Source organism: Mesoplodon bidens (genome assembly GCF_964165515.1).
Source record: "Mesoplodon bidens genome assembly, chromosome: 10".
Lineage (NCBI taxonomy): Eukaryota > Metazoa > Chordata > Mammalia > Artiodactyla > Ziphiidae > Mesoplodon > Mesoplodon bidens.
The window spans coordinates 42,514,239-42,528,555 of record NC_138172.1 but is presented as its reverse complement, the minus strand read 5'-3'; the positions used below and the strand labels follow the sequence as shown (position 1 = coordinate 42,528,555).

General features: G+C 42.4%; 1 protein-coding gene across 5 annotated transcripts in view; it reads left to right on the top strand.

The window, feature by feature from the left end:
* The first annotated feature begins 534 nt into the window (after positions 1 to 534).
* The window catches only part of LARS2 (leucyl-tRNA synthetase 2, mitochondrial), a 251,118-nt gene continuing 237,335 nt past the window's right edge, over positions 535 to 14,317 (top strand). For 3 of the 5 annotated variants that reach the window (XM_081246585.1, XM_081246582.1, XM_081246583.1), the window contains exon 1: positions 538 to 689. The gene's annotated coding sequence lies outside the window, so the exon portion shown is untranslated. Of the gene's footprint in view, positions 690 to 14,317 lie in introns of all 5 variants that reach the window. The other 2 variants (XM_081246587.1, XM_081246586.1) reach the window with 2 other exon arrangements.

Below are 14,317 nucleotides of genomic sequence, written 5' to 3'. Positions count from 1 at the left end.
GGTCTTGCAAGGTGGGCAAAGTGGAACTAGCCTCCTCACCCCAAAATGAGAGATTCTAGTCTGGGTTTGAATTTGGGAGAAGAGAATAATAAGAAACTGAATGAGAGAAGAGGGCAGGAGGGGGCAGGAGGAACTAAAACGACACTAAAGGAAGATGCTAAAAGTTGTCAGCCATTTTATGTGAAGCTAATGCCATACTGGAATTTATACAGAGCAGCAAAGACATAAAAAATCTGTCACTAGTTTATTCTCTGCTTAAAGAAAGACAAGCTAAAAAGAATCAGGAGTGTGGGGTTTAGTTTCTTCATTTCTTTAACCAGCATGAGAATCGGAAGGAAGGTTATAACTCATTTATTTGTTCATCTTTTCATCCATTCATTGTGGTAGGTAACTTTGAAAGATGGTCACCATCAATTCTTGCCGCTCCGTTCATCATGTCTTTCCATCAAGAGCTGAGTTTGTTTTCCCCTCTAGGTGATTCTGGGCTGGCCTGTGACTTGCTCTGACCAATGGAATGTGCTGGAAGTGGTGCTATGCCCTTGGGAGGCTGTGCTGTGCCATAAAGGAGCTCAGGCTAGATTACTGGCTGATGAGAACCCACACAGAGAGGGAAAGGCCAGGAGGAGGAACCTGAGGTGCCAGAGGTGAATGAAGCCTTCCCACCCAGCCCACCTACCGTTGGAATGCAGGTGAGTGACCTCAGTCAATGCCGGATGGAGCAGAAAAACGGCCCAGCTTTGAACACTGCCCAAATTCAGCACCAACAGATTCATGAAATTGTTGTGGTTTTAAGCCACTGTGTTTTGGGATAGTTTGTCATCCAGCCATAGATAACTGAATATATATGTTTTTGGCAGCTGTATTTAAGGGGTTCCTTTTTTAGTTTTCTAAAATAGATTTTTGATCATAAATATGAGTTGAGATTTGTTAAATGACTTTTTCTGCCTCTATTAAAATGGTCATGTGGTTACTTTTCTCCTTTAGTCCATTAATCTTTAATTTGCTCTGCATTTTTGGTAGTTTTTTAGCAGAGGTATTGCACATCATCTTTCATTAAATTTATCCTAAACATTGTATGTTTTTTGATGCTATTATAAATGGTACCTTAAAAATTTTTATATTCTAATTGTTTGTGACAGTATAAAAATAACACTGATTTTTCTATATATTATTAGTATTCTGTGACTTTGCTAAACTCATCTATTAGTTTTAGTAATTTTTAAAAAGATTCCTTAGGATTTTCTATATACACGATCATATTGTCTACAAATAGAGATGGTTTCACTTCTTCCTGTCCCATATTTCTACTTTGTATTTATTTTTCTTGCTTTATTGAACTTGCTATGACCTCTAGGACTATGGTGAATAGAAGTGTTAAGAGTGAACATCCTTGCCTTATTCCTGTTCTTAGGGGGAAAGCACTTACTCTTTCATATTGAAGTAGGATGTTATCTTTAAGTTTTATATAGATGTCTTTTATCAGGTTGAGAAAGTTGTCTTCTATTAATAATTTGCTGAAAATTTTTATTATGAATGGATGTTGAATTTTGTTAAACACTTTTTCTTCATAAATTAAATGATCACATTTCCTGTCCTTTATTCTGATTTTTTAATGGGTTGAACTACAATGTGGTCTGCAGCCCCTAACATGGTCCCCAGTAATCCCCTTCTCCTGGTATTCATGCCTTTGTGTAATTCCCTCTACTTGAGAATGACCTGGACTTAGTGACTCACTTACAATGAATGTAATACAGCAGAAGTCGTGGCTTGTCACTTTTGAGATTAGGTTATAAAAAGACTGTGCCTTCCATCATGGGTGACTTCCCTCACTCACTTGCTCCGAGGAAAGCCAGCTGCCATGTTGTGAGCCACCCTCTGGAGAGAGAGGTCCACATGGCATGGAACAGAGGGAAGCCTTTGGCCATTAGCCAGAGAAGTGAGGGCTTCAGTCCCAACAGCCCATAAGGAACTGAATCTTGCCAAGAACCACTTGAGTCATCATGAAGCAGATCTTCCCTCAGTCAGGTCTTCAGGTGAGATGACTATCCAGGCTGACCCCTTGACTACAGCCTCATGAGAGACCCTGTACCTGAAAACCCAGTTAAATAGCACCAGGATTCCTCACCCACAGAAACAGTGAGATAATAAATGTTCATTGCTTTAGTATGCTGCATTTTGGGAGTGATTTCTTTATGCAGCAATAGAAAACTAATATATACATTGATTACTTTTTGAAGGTAAAATAAGTCTTGCATTCTTGGAACAAACCTCACTTCATCATGAAACATTATCCTCTTAAACATTGTTAAATTTGATTTACTAATACTTTGTTAAGGATTTTTGTGTCTAGGTTCAGAAGGGATATTGGTCTGTATTTCTTTTGTAATGTGTTTGTCGGGTTTTGATATTAGAGATAAGCTAGGCTCATAAAATGAAATCCCTCCTCCTCTATTTTTTGAAAGAGGTTATATGATGTTCATATTATTTCTTCCTTAAATTTTTGATAGAATTCACCAGTGAGCCTGGAGTGTTCTTGTAATGAACTTTTTTTTTCTTAATTATAAATTCAGTTGTCTTAAAGATATAGGACTATTCAGATTTTGTTTCTTCTTAGGTCACTTTTTCCCCTTCTCCAGCTTTAAATATTAAAAGAAAAAATATACGGGTTGATTATCAAAAGAAAGTCAATTATGTTGTAATAAGAACTCCTAAGGCTGCTTTGCGTAGCAGGATTGTACAACATAAAAGGAACACGTTGCCTGGAAATGTATTGATGGTGGGAAAAGACAGCATGGATGAGAGTTCTGTTGGAGCAGAGGAGTGAAAAAGTATTAGGAGTTTTAGGTGTTAGCGAGTAGAGAGCAGGAGACTTTAATGAGTTGCTATGGCCTAAATCAGATTCCCTGATATCTCTGAAAGAAACATGCCTTAAGATTAAAATTCTTGTCTGCACCAAGCTTAAGAGTAACACCCGTTTGGGACAACAATATGGATGCTTGGAACACATGAGAGGAGGGATATTCAAAGCTTTGTAAGCATCACTTTTCCATTGCTCTGATGTCACTGAACTTCATTAAAATAACGTGTACTTTGTTACCATTGCTTCATAACAAATTGTGCCAAAACTCCTTGGCATACAACAACCATTTATTATTATGCTCGTGGATTCTTTGGGTCAGGAATTTGAACAAGACATAGTAGGAACAGGAGTTGTCTCTGCTCTGTGCTGTCTTAAAGCCCCAGCTCTCTCCAGCTCTCTTTTTTAATCTACCCACTATGCCTTCCTGGCCCAGTCATCTGAAAGTCTTTTACTTTCCTTAACACACTCTGCATTTTCTCTTACTGAGGTCCTTCCTCCATACATGCTCTTCCTAGTACAGAATGCTCTTCTCATATCTCCTTGTCCAATTAATTCCCAGTCTCCTTTGGGGACCACTTAGATGCTACCTCCTGTGACCCTCTGCACCTGCTTTAAGTGCCCTTCCTCCAGGCTCCCATAATCCTCTGTACTTCCCCATTGTAAAGCTCATCACATTATTTACTTCCTGATTCTAATGTCCAACTCCTCAACCAGGATGCTAGCTCCATGAAGCCAGAGACAGCCTCTATGCTGTTCAAGTGCTTTCCCTAGCATGCAGCACAAGGCTGGATATTTACTTGTTGACTGCACTAATGGGCAAGACAGGCATTGTTGTTCCCATTCACAGAAGTGAAAACGTGGTGGGGGAGAGTAAGAACCAGGCCCAGTCATGGTCAGTTCATGACATAACTGAGTCTAAGTGCAGGTCACACCACTACCCAACACTCTCGTGCAGCCTGGAAACAGAAAATTTGCAACAAGCCCCCACAGCTTTGGTCCTTGATACGCTACCGGCTGCATCCACTGTCTTTCCAGCCTGGACATGCCAGGCAGCTGGGTCCATGGAGGGAAAAGTCCTGGTTATTAACTTATTTTTATTCATTTGCTTGTGAACCACCCAGTGGGAGATGGTGCTTTTGATTTGTATTGGTAAGACACAGCCAGAGAGATGCAAGTTTTATTCCCATGATTAAGACTTCTCCACAACTAAAGTATTGATCTTAATTAAGAAATAATGCAGGGCTTCCCTGGTGGTGCAGTGGTTAAGAATCCACCTGCCAGTGCAGGGGACACGGGTTCAAGCCCTGCCCTGGAAGATCCCACATGCCGCAGAGCAACTAAGCCCGTGTGCCACAACTACTGAGCCTGCGCTCTAGAGCCCGTGAGCCACAACTAGTGAAGCCCGCCTGCCTAGAGCCTGTGCTCCGCAACAAGAGAAGCCACGACAATGAGAAGCCCATGCACCACAACGAAGAGTAGCTCCCACTCGTCGCAACTAGAGAAAGCCTGTGTGCAGCAACGAAGACCCAACACAGCCAAAAAACAAACAAACAAACAAATTAATTAATTTTAGAAAAAGAAATAATGCATAAGGAGGATGCTGGGAACAGTGGCAATGGGCTATGGAGACAAGAGGCTTTTGTGAGAAGAGGAGAAGATGGAAGTTCCATCCACTCTCGTTGCCAGCGTTTTTCTTTCCCACTTAGAATAGTGACAAATAGTTTTCTTTTTCTTTTTTCCATTTGGGAGAAAAGTACCCGCAAAGTACTTAACTCAGGGGAAAAACAAGCCCCAAAGCCAGACAACTAGATCACCCTGTCTCTTAACAGCTGCTACTAATGGGTGTAGAATCATTACCATCGAACCTCCAGACTTCCCAGAGCAGACACTTCCAAATGCCCAGCTCTGAGGCAGGAGGAACTAAGAGGTGAGGCAGGGCTGGACCAGCCAGAGCTGGGCCTGTGAGATGGTAACCAAGCAACAGGCCCACACTCTGAACCAGGGCAATCAAGGGCATGTGGCTGGATGGCAAGCAGAATTCAAGACTGGGGCATCTCAAGGCAGGGTAAGAGAGGTCCCAAGGCAGAGAGCTCAGGAGCTAGATAAACAGGAGGAAAGAGCACCTGGTTACCAGAGGTAAGAAAGCCAGACAGTCATGGGAATTTCTGCATTCTGTGGCAGTGACAACAACGAAATAACCTTGATAGAGAAGCCAGACCCCAGCCCACAGAGGAGCTTCCCATACACTTCCTTTTAAGGATGAAACCATTTTAATACTCAATAAATAACACACAGGAATACTTAACAAAAGAGCTATACAAGTGTCCACTAACACACAGGAATACTTAACAAAAGAGCTATACAAGTGTCCACTAAGCATATGTAAAAGGTCTCCAATGTTTTAGTCATCAGGGAAATAACAACTGAAACGACGGTGAAAAACCATTTCGTGCCACTAGAACGGCCAACCTCAGAATAACACCATCTCTTGGTGAGGATGTGGAACAACTGCCCGTAGGAATGCAAAATAGTATAACCACTTTGGAAACTTGTTTGACAAGTTCTTGTAAAGTTAAACAAATATACATCTACCCTTTGACTCCGTAGTTTCATTCTTACTATTCTTACCCAAGAAAATGAAAACACACGTCCACAAAACGATTTGTATATGAATGTTCATAAGCAACTTTATTTATAAATAGCCTCAAACTGAAAACAACCCAAATGCCCATCAGATTGGGAATGATGAAAATGATCATTCCAGGATGATGAAAATGTTCCATATCTTGCTTGCGGTGGTGGTTCCAAGGATGTAGGCAGTTGTCAAAACCTATCAAGCTGAACACCTAAGATCATGGCACCTTGCTGTGTGCTAATTATATCTCAGTTTTTAAAAGAAAAGCCATAGGCAAATTGGAATCTTTAGGTCTAGAATGACAAACACAAAGCTCATATGCCGTTGCTTCTGATTCTGCTCCCATGGCAGACATGATTAATTGATTTCAGCATTCTGTGCCCTTGAACTTCAGTGGGGCTTCAGAATACATCACAGTGTAGCTCTTCAAGCAGCCAGTATTAGTCCACCAATCTGTTAGAGGTCAAAGCCAGTGCAACTCATTCTTGCTACTGTGATCTCAACTTGTTTCTCTAGTTTGGCGAGGCCTGGGGAAATTCAAGTTTTCTATGAAAATAATAATCCCATTTCAGAAAAGTTTTAAAGTAACTCAAAATCCCACTCTCCTATTACCATCACTAATACCATTGAAGTTATTTCCTTCTATTATGTTGTCCTAGGTAGGCTTATTTAACATACAAGTGCAGGTCCTGTTTCTCACTATTCTAAGCATTTTTCTGGGATACTAATAGTTGTCATAACTTCTTTTTATTTTTTAAATGGTGGCATAATTCTCTGAGCAGCTGCACTATCATTTACTGACCCTGCCCCTATGGTGCTCTGTTTTCACTCATTCCAGAAATATAGTTTTGTTGGGTTTATAAATCTAGTTGACAGTTATTTCTATCAGCACTTTGAAGACATGATTCCACTATCTTCTGGCTTCTATATTTGAGAAGTCAGATACTGATTTTTATATTTTTGTAGATAATCTATCTTTTCTTTCAGGCTTCTTTTAAGATCTTATCTTTGTCTTTGGCATTCTGTCTTTTCACTACAATGTCTGGTTATGGCCTTTTTTATTGTTTATCCCGTTTAGGAATTTTGGGGAACTTTCTAAATATGAGGATTCACATCTTCACCAAATTCTGCAAAAATTCTCAGCTACTATTTCTTTGACTATTGCCTCTTCCCCCGTTCTCTCCGTTATCTGCTTTTCTAACCCTGATTGAATGTATGTTGAACTTTCTCACTCCATCTTGTCATTTTCTTAATCAAAGTATTCCATATTTCTGCCTCTCTGAGCTGCAATCTGTGTAATTTCTTCAGATTTATATTTGAGTTCACTGATTCTTTTTTCAGCTCTTTTTTGCTTTTCAACTCTTTCATAGATATTTTAATTTTTATTATAGCCTTCATTTCTAGAAGAAGTCTTTTTGGTTCTTTTGTAGTACATTTGCTGCTCATTGTATAGTTTCTTGCTTCTTTTAAATTCTTTGTTATTTACATAATCATATTAAAATAATATTTTAAATTTGATAATTCTAATACCTAATCTTTGTGAGTAACATTTTTTCCTTGCTGTCTCTTATTCATCACAGTGGCTTGTTTATTGCAGCATTTTCTGGTTTTATATCGTGAGCTCATATATGATGGAACTTTGCCTGCAGGAGTTTTATGAGGCCTGGGTTGAAGGTACATGCTTGCCTCTGTCAGGAGTTTTAGGCACTAAAGACCTGGGTCCCTCTAAATTAAATTCTTACCTTGGGATTTTTTGGTATATTTCAGTGTATGAATCTATATGAGTGTTGGCCAGTGGCCTTGATATCTCAGGGGAAGCCTTTTTTTTTTCTCCTCCAACAGAATTGGTCCTAAGTCACTGTTTGTTGTAATCAGCCTCTGATAGGCAGTATTTCTTCTACTTCACCCCCTTTCTCAGGGTGTAACCCCCTCTGAGTCCTGGATTGATGCCAGGTTTTGCTGCTCTGTGTCTATATCACTACTCACATCTAAGGCTTGTTCTCCTTTCCCAGCCACCCCTCACCCCAGTTAGCTTCTATGTGAGGAAATTCTAGGTCTCTTTTCTCTAAAGATGACCTCAGGCTGGGAAGTGCTTTTTGATTTTTATTTACCTTCAAGGGCTGGTATTCCTGCCGATTTTCTAAATCACAGGTGATTCCCTTGCTTTACTTTTTTGCAGACTATTTCATTGCTATAAAGGAGATTGTGTGTGTATATATCATGTTAAGATATTTTGTTGCTAGAAGATCTCAGGATGCTCAAATTGTTTGCTACTCTTCTTCAGTCATTCTGTTCTCTTTACATTGACTTATCTTTGTTCATTATATCTATTCTCTTCTTTTTAACTGCATTAATATCTTCGTATTTTTCCTTTGCATTGTCATGATTATAAGTTCTTTTATGATAGCAATTTGATTTTGAGCCTTTTATTTCTTACTGTTTGTAAATCTTTTTTAAAATTATTTATTTATTTTTGGCTGCGTTGGGTCTTCATTGTTGCGCGCGGGCTTTCTCTAGTTGCAGCAAGCGGGGGCTACTCTTCATTGCGGTGCAAGGGCTTCTCATTGCAGTGGCTTCTCTTGTGGAGCACGGGCTCTAGGTAAACAGGCGTCAGTAGTTGTGGCACACGGGCTCAGTAGTTGTTGCTCGCGGGCTCTAGAGCACAGCCTCAGTAGTCGTGGCGCACGGCCTTAGTTGCTCTGCAGCATGTGGTATCTTCCCGGACCGGGGCTTAAACCTGTGTCCCCTGCATTGGCAGGCGGATTCTTAACCACTGTGCCACCAGGGAAGTCCCTGTAATATTTTTATTAATTCTTTTATGATATTGTGTTTGTCCTCTATTTGTTTTCTTAATTCTGAAAGATCTGGTTTAATTGTGGTCTATTGATTTTATGAACTCACTTTTCAGTTCTTGTTCTGTTGAATTCGCAAGAAGAAGCACTCATGTTCTGTTTTTTGAGTTGTTTTCTTTTAGAATATGTTCTTCGCTTATCTTTGGCATGCTTTGTCCTTTTCTTTCCTTTTGTTTATTGGGGTATGTTTTCCTAGTTTGAATGTGGACTGCTATATCCACACAGAGTATATTCTGTGAGAAATTTCCCTACAAGTATTTCTTGTTTTGTCTACTTTTTTGTAACATGAGAGCGTGGGGTAGGGGTGAGTATTCTCCTAATTCACTGCAGAGTCCTAAAGCCCTTGCTTTCATCTGAGAAAGTACCTCCCTTCTCCTCTCAGTGGCTGTTTCCACTACTCTTACTCTCCCACCCAGCCCCCCACCCAAATAGAAGAGGAAAAGAAAATGTCACATTCTCTCCAGAATAGGTCTATAAGTAGAATTCTCAGGATCCTGTTGACTCACCAGAGTTACATGTAGGAGGTAGGCTGCACTCCACCATATTCTGAGTTATTTTTTTTCCCTTTGTCACCACTTCTTGAATTCTTATTTCATTAGGTTATGCCTTTGTCTGGCTCCTACTGGTAAAATTTTCTGGTTTGTTTATTTTTTCTTAGTGTTTTTGTCATTTCCTTAGGAATTAGAGGAAAAAGCCTCTGATCCTATTTCACTTTGCCAGATCATCTCAGACTCATCTGTTTTCTATCTTCCATAATTCTCTCAAACTTCCTGTTAGCTGTAACAGACATTACTGTCTTCCAGCACTTTTATAGTTTCATTCCTTAAACACACACACACACACACAGCCACACATGCTCTGCTTGGGGAGCAGCCATGTATAAAGGACGTGTTTTGACTGAGGTGCCTGTTTACTTAGGGCAGCCAGCCAGCTTTTGGCTCATACGGACTTTTCTGTGCCAACTTGAGAAAGGCTTCCTGTGAACTAAGGCAGTACTCTTAAGCAATTACTGCACTTCTGTACCCCACAATTGGCTAATGTCAAGTACACGAGTTAGATTCATCAGGGCTTCTCAAACAGAGAAATGTCAGTTATCGGTGTTGGTGCATGAGGACATTTTTCTGGGGAAAGAGGCCTCAGCTTTCATCAGACAACCTCTCTAAGCCTCCGATTCCTCATCTGTAAAATGGGGATTATAATAAAGGTACCCACTGCAGAGGCTCATTATGAGGATTAAACAATGGAATTCTTATTTAATCTTATTTATTTAAGTAAAGCATTTGCCATAAGGCCTAGAATGTAGTGACTACTATTATTATTCTCAAAGGAGCCCATGTCCCCCGAATTTTAATAACCACTGAAATAGAAGATTTTCCTTCCAGTTTTCTACTGCTATATAACAAAATGCTCTAAAATCTGGTGGATTAAACAACAATTTCTTATCACTTGCTATTTTGTGGGTTGACTTGGACTCAGCTGAGCAGTTCCCACTTGGAGTCTCTCAAACAGTTGCCATCAGACGTTGGCTGGAGTCATCAACAGGCTCGACTGGGTTGGCCATCAAGATGGCTCACCCTCATGGCTGGTAGTTGATTCTGGAGGCTGGCTGAGAGCTCAGCTGTAGCATGCAGAGTGCCTACACATGGCTTCTCCTTGTGACTTGGGGGCTTCACACAGCGTGGGAGCTGGGTCCTAAGGGCAAGAATCCCAAAAGTAAACTACCCAAGAGACCCAGTCATGGAAACCTCAAGGCTCCTTATGACCTAAGGGAGTGAATACTGGGAGATGTGAGTACTGAGAGGCTTGGTTCACTGGTGTACGGGGAGGGACATTTTGGGGAAACTAGCTACCACAGTTAAAGGTCTCTTCTAGCTCTAATATTCCACAGTTACATTGTCATAAACTGTTCTCTTTTCTCATTTCATGCTTATAAGCAATCTTTTGAACTCCCATTTTAAAGATGAGGAGACACAGACAGGGTAACTTGGCCAGGGTCCCTTAACTCCAAGTCCAGTACTCTTTGCCCTAGTGGCTTGTAAACACGAACTGGAGTGCTGCCATCTATTGAAACCCTGCCCACGTTTCTAGCACGAGGCTGGGTACCCAGAAGAGGCTGAACTTGTGCTTACTAATGAAGCAAAGGTCTTTTCTTTGAGAACTCACCAAAAGAAGGGGTTGCTCAAGTCTATTTCCCTGGGGTGGTTCACAGGACTTGAGAACTGCAAACACATTTTCCTTTACTGACTATATGTAAGACAGGCAGAAATCTCTCCTTGAACAGCCGTCTTCGGGAAGAGAAATGTAAACCAAAGCACACTGCAGCCACTGCCCAGCCTCTGTCCTTTGCCGCAGACCTGGATGGGCATCCATGCTGTGCTGGGATGTTGTGTACCTATGACTGTGTGGTCACAGAGGAGGATCCTGACAGCCGAGCAGGCCCAGAATTAATCTTTTCCACCACCAAAATATAGATCAGCTCCAACCCATCCTGTCTGGGCATGTAGCTGCCCACACCGAAACAGGCAGCGTCAATTAAACACCCCTAAAATACCCTTCCCTAGAGGAACTAGTGAGAACAAAGTGACATGGTGGTTGAAGTTATGGCTGAAAAGTGTTTTGCTCTGACATACTTCCTCCCCCAGGGCATCGTGGGAGTTTGCGCAGCTTACCTGCCCAGGAGGGAGAGGAAATACCAGAGGCTCTGAGGGTCCCCTTAGTCTCTCCCTAACAACTGCTGTTCTGCCCAGTACTTCACAGTTTATAAATTCTCTCACATGCCTCTTCGCAGAGATCTTGTGAGCTGGGTTTTACAGGAAAGGAAAAGCAGGTGGAAAGAAGGAAGGTAACTGGCTCAAGGAAATGTACAGGCAGATCTCCTTTTATTGTAATTTGCTTTATTGCGTTTCCCAGATATTGTTTTTCACAAATTGAAGATTCGTGGCAACTGTGCCTCAAGCAAGCCTATCAGTGTCATTTTTCCAATGGCATTTGCTAACTTCATGTTTCTTTGTCTCATTTTGGTAATTGTCACAACATTTCAAACTTTTTCACTGTTATTATATTTGTTATAGTGATCTGCGATCAGTAGTCTTTATGTTACTACTATGGCTTGCTGAAGGCTCAGATGATGGTTAACAATTTTTAGCAATAAAGTATTCTTTAATTAAGGTATGTACATTGTTCTTTTAGACAATGCTATTGGACACTTAATAGACTACAGTATAGTGTAAGCATAACTTTCCTGTGCACTGGGAAACCAAAAAATTCTTGTGACTGCTTTATTGTGATATTCATTTTATTGCTGTGGTCTAGAATCCAACCCACAATATCTCCAGGGTCTGCCTGTAGTTAGTGAAGATCATAGTCAGAACCTGAATGATTGTCTTTGGACACCAAATGCCAGCCCCTTCTGCTCCCCTGCGGCCCCCACTGTCCCACAATTACACTGGGAGCATTACCTGCCCCACACGCCTCTTGGGGACCACAATGAGCTACTCAGCCTTCCCCTCCCACCCGCCCTTGGTGTCTCCCGGTCTCCTCAGTGGAGCCACTTTGAGAACAGGACTACCCCAGCCGGGTCACTGCAGCTCCTGGTTTTCAGTTCAGTATGTTACACAGCACAAGTTGCAACCATGAAACTTAATTTTTTTTCTTCCCAACCTTAAGTCTTTCAAAAACAGTCCCAGCTAAATATAATAAGGATGCCCTTTGGCACATCTTGCTAATCTTATGAATGAGTCATAGAGCTCACTGAAGATGCCCAGGGTTACAGTAGCTGCCATATAGTAAAAATACCTGCTGTGCTGGAAGGTAGCACAGATGGTTCTTAATGAGCTCACCCTGCTCCTCTGGAGCCGTGCAGTGGTGTGCACAAGTGAGCCTGGCAGGGGACAGGGTTACGCTGGGCTTCCTCTGGGCCCCCAGTCAGCTTATCAGCCCAGTGGAGTTCCCAGAGTCTTCCCACAAGCCCACAGTGCTGGCCAGGCAGAGCTGGCCCCATTCCACGCAGAGTCTGCCTCCTTTGACCACCCCTGAGGCACTGTCTTTGGTTGGGTTCCCCAGAAACAGAGCCTGAGACAGGGGTTTACTGGGGGACTACTCCCAGGTAAAACCTGTAAGGGAGTGAGGGAATCAGGATAGGGCAGAGAGGAGGCTGGGCAAACGTGTAGGTCAAACTGAAGTCTAGTCTCAGCCTAACCCCACAGGGAGCTCAGAGGCATGAGTTTTTCCACCTGGAGGTGAGACCTTTGGCCCTTGGACACGCAGACCAGTCACCGCTGGCTGCCAGCTGCTTCTGCGGGAAGGCAGAACCTCCCAGGCTTTTTCGGGTAAGGATGATTCCCTGGAGAAGGGAATCCATTAGTCACTGACACCCGCAGCAGCTGGGGGCTGGGTGCGCTGGCCAGGAAAAGAGGAGCTCAGTGGGAAGCCAACTGTACCTACTCCAGGCACAATTTCTCACCTGTTGGGAAAACCAAAATGATCAAGCATTGGAAGGTAAGTCACTTGCTCATAGCAAAACATTATTTTCTGTTTGTCCCAAGGGTGGGAAGAAGCCAAATACAGCATCAATTCATTTATCTTTCATCTTGCATTACATCTGATTTTCCACATGCAGGGCAATCCCTGTGGCTGAGAAAGAAGTATAAGTATAAACACTACTGAGTCTTTCTTAAACATTCTAACCTCCTATATGACCAGGGAATGCCATAGTTTTCATCTCACTTCCTCAGTTCTTTCACTCTGAAATAAATTCCCTGCTGAGATGCACGTGGTGTGGGATACAGCAATGATGGAGTAAAGCATTCAGTAAGTCTACTGATGATGTTGCTGGAAGAAACATGGTGACCATGGAAGGAAAATTCAAATCCAGAGTGGACCCTTACTACCTGAGGACAACCCATTGCCCGCTTCAAGGTGGAAGGGATTATAAACAACCTGCCACTGGGTACCTGAGGTAGGTACCATATCAGATGCCCAGCAATGGTCTTTGCTGCCGGCAAAGTGGAGAAGCAGAAGTGGCAGCACCAGATCATCTTGGTGAGGGGGAGTCCCTATTGTTTATAATTTTGGAATGCAAGAGAAGCTCTAGGGACTCCCTCCTTCTTACTATAATTGCCTTTAGTCCAAGGTCAAAGAGTCAGTGTGGGGATTCTTCCTCTTGCTGAACTGGGAAATGAGCCATTATGTGCTAGGATATAAGTGTGTAAGATATCAGAGGCTGACTGAGGTGGACTAGTACCAGAGTGTAGTCCTGGGTCCCTCAGAGCAGAGGTCCAATGCTCCTCAAATGGTCTGATGATTTCCCTGTCCCCAGAACATAGTTACCCTGGGAAATGGCCACAGGTCCGTTTGGGAAAGTGGTAATGTCAGGGAGTAAGGGCAGCCTGGAGAAATTTTGATTTCCCCATGAAAGTAACTTCTTTAGGTGATACCATTACAGGGCTTCAGGCAAGGTGGGGAGAGCCTCTTCAAACTGGGGAGGAAGGGACATTTTCTGGCAAGTGGATTAGTGGGACTTGGTACCTCTCACTAAGCCATCCAGTGCCACTGGAAGAGGCCAGTTTATCCCAGGTTAGGTATAAGAAGTTATGTACATACTTGTGATATTATCACATTATCCAGAAATTCTGGGTCTTCTAAATAACTCAGATCTGGGAACTGCTCTGGCGGCTCAAGTTAAGCTCCAGTTGGCCAAACTTAGAGGTTTGGGGTTATAAGGTCAAGTGGCACCACAGTTAGCTACCATCCTATTTTAGTCCTAAGGACCCCATGATCACTTGGCTGCTCCAAAACGCTCTGTGGTCAGACTATGCTGAGTGCTACCCCAGCTTCTCTGCTGATTGCTGTGATCCCGAAGCACCTTCTGGAAGCTAGGCCACCTCTTGGCCTCAACCACCTCTGTATCCCTTCACCCCCTGCTGATATCAGGGAACCCATTTTAATGCAGTCTCTCCCACTAGCACACCC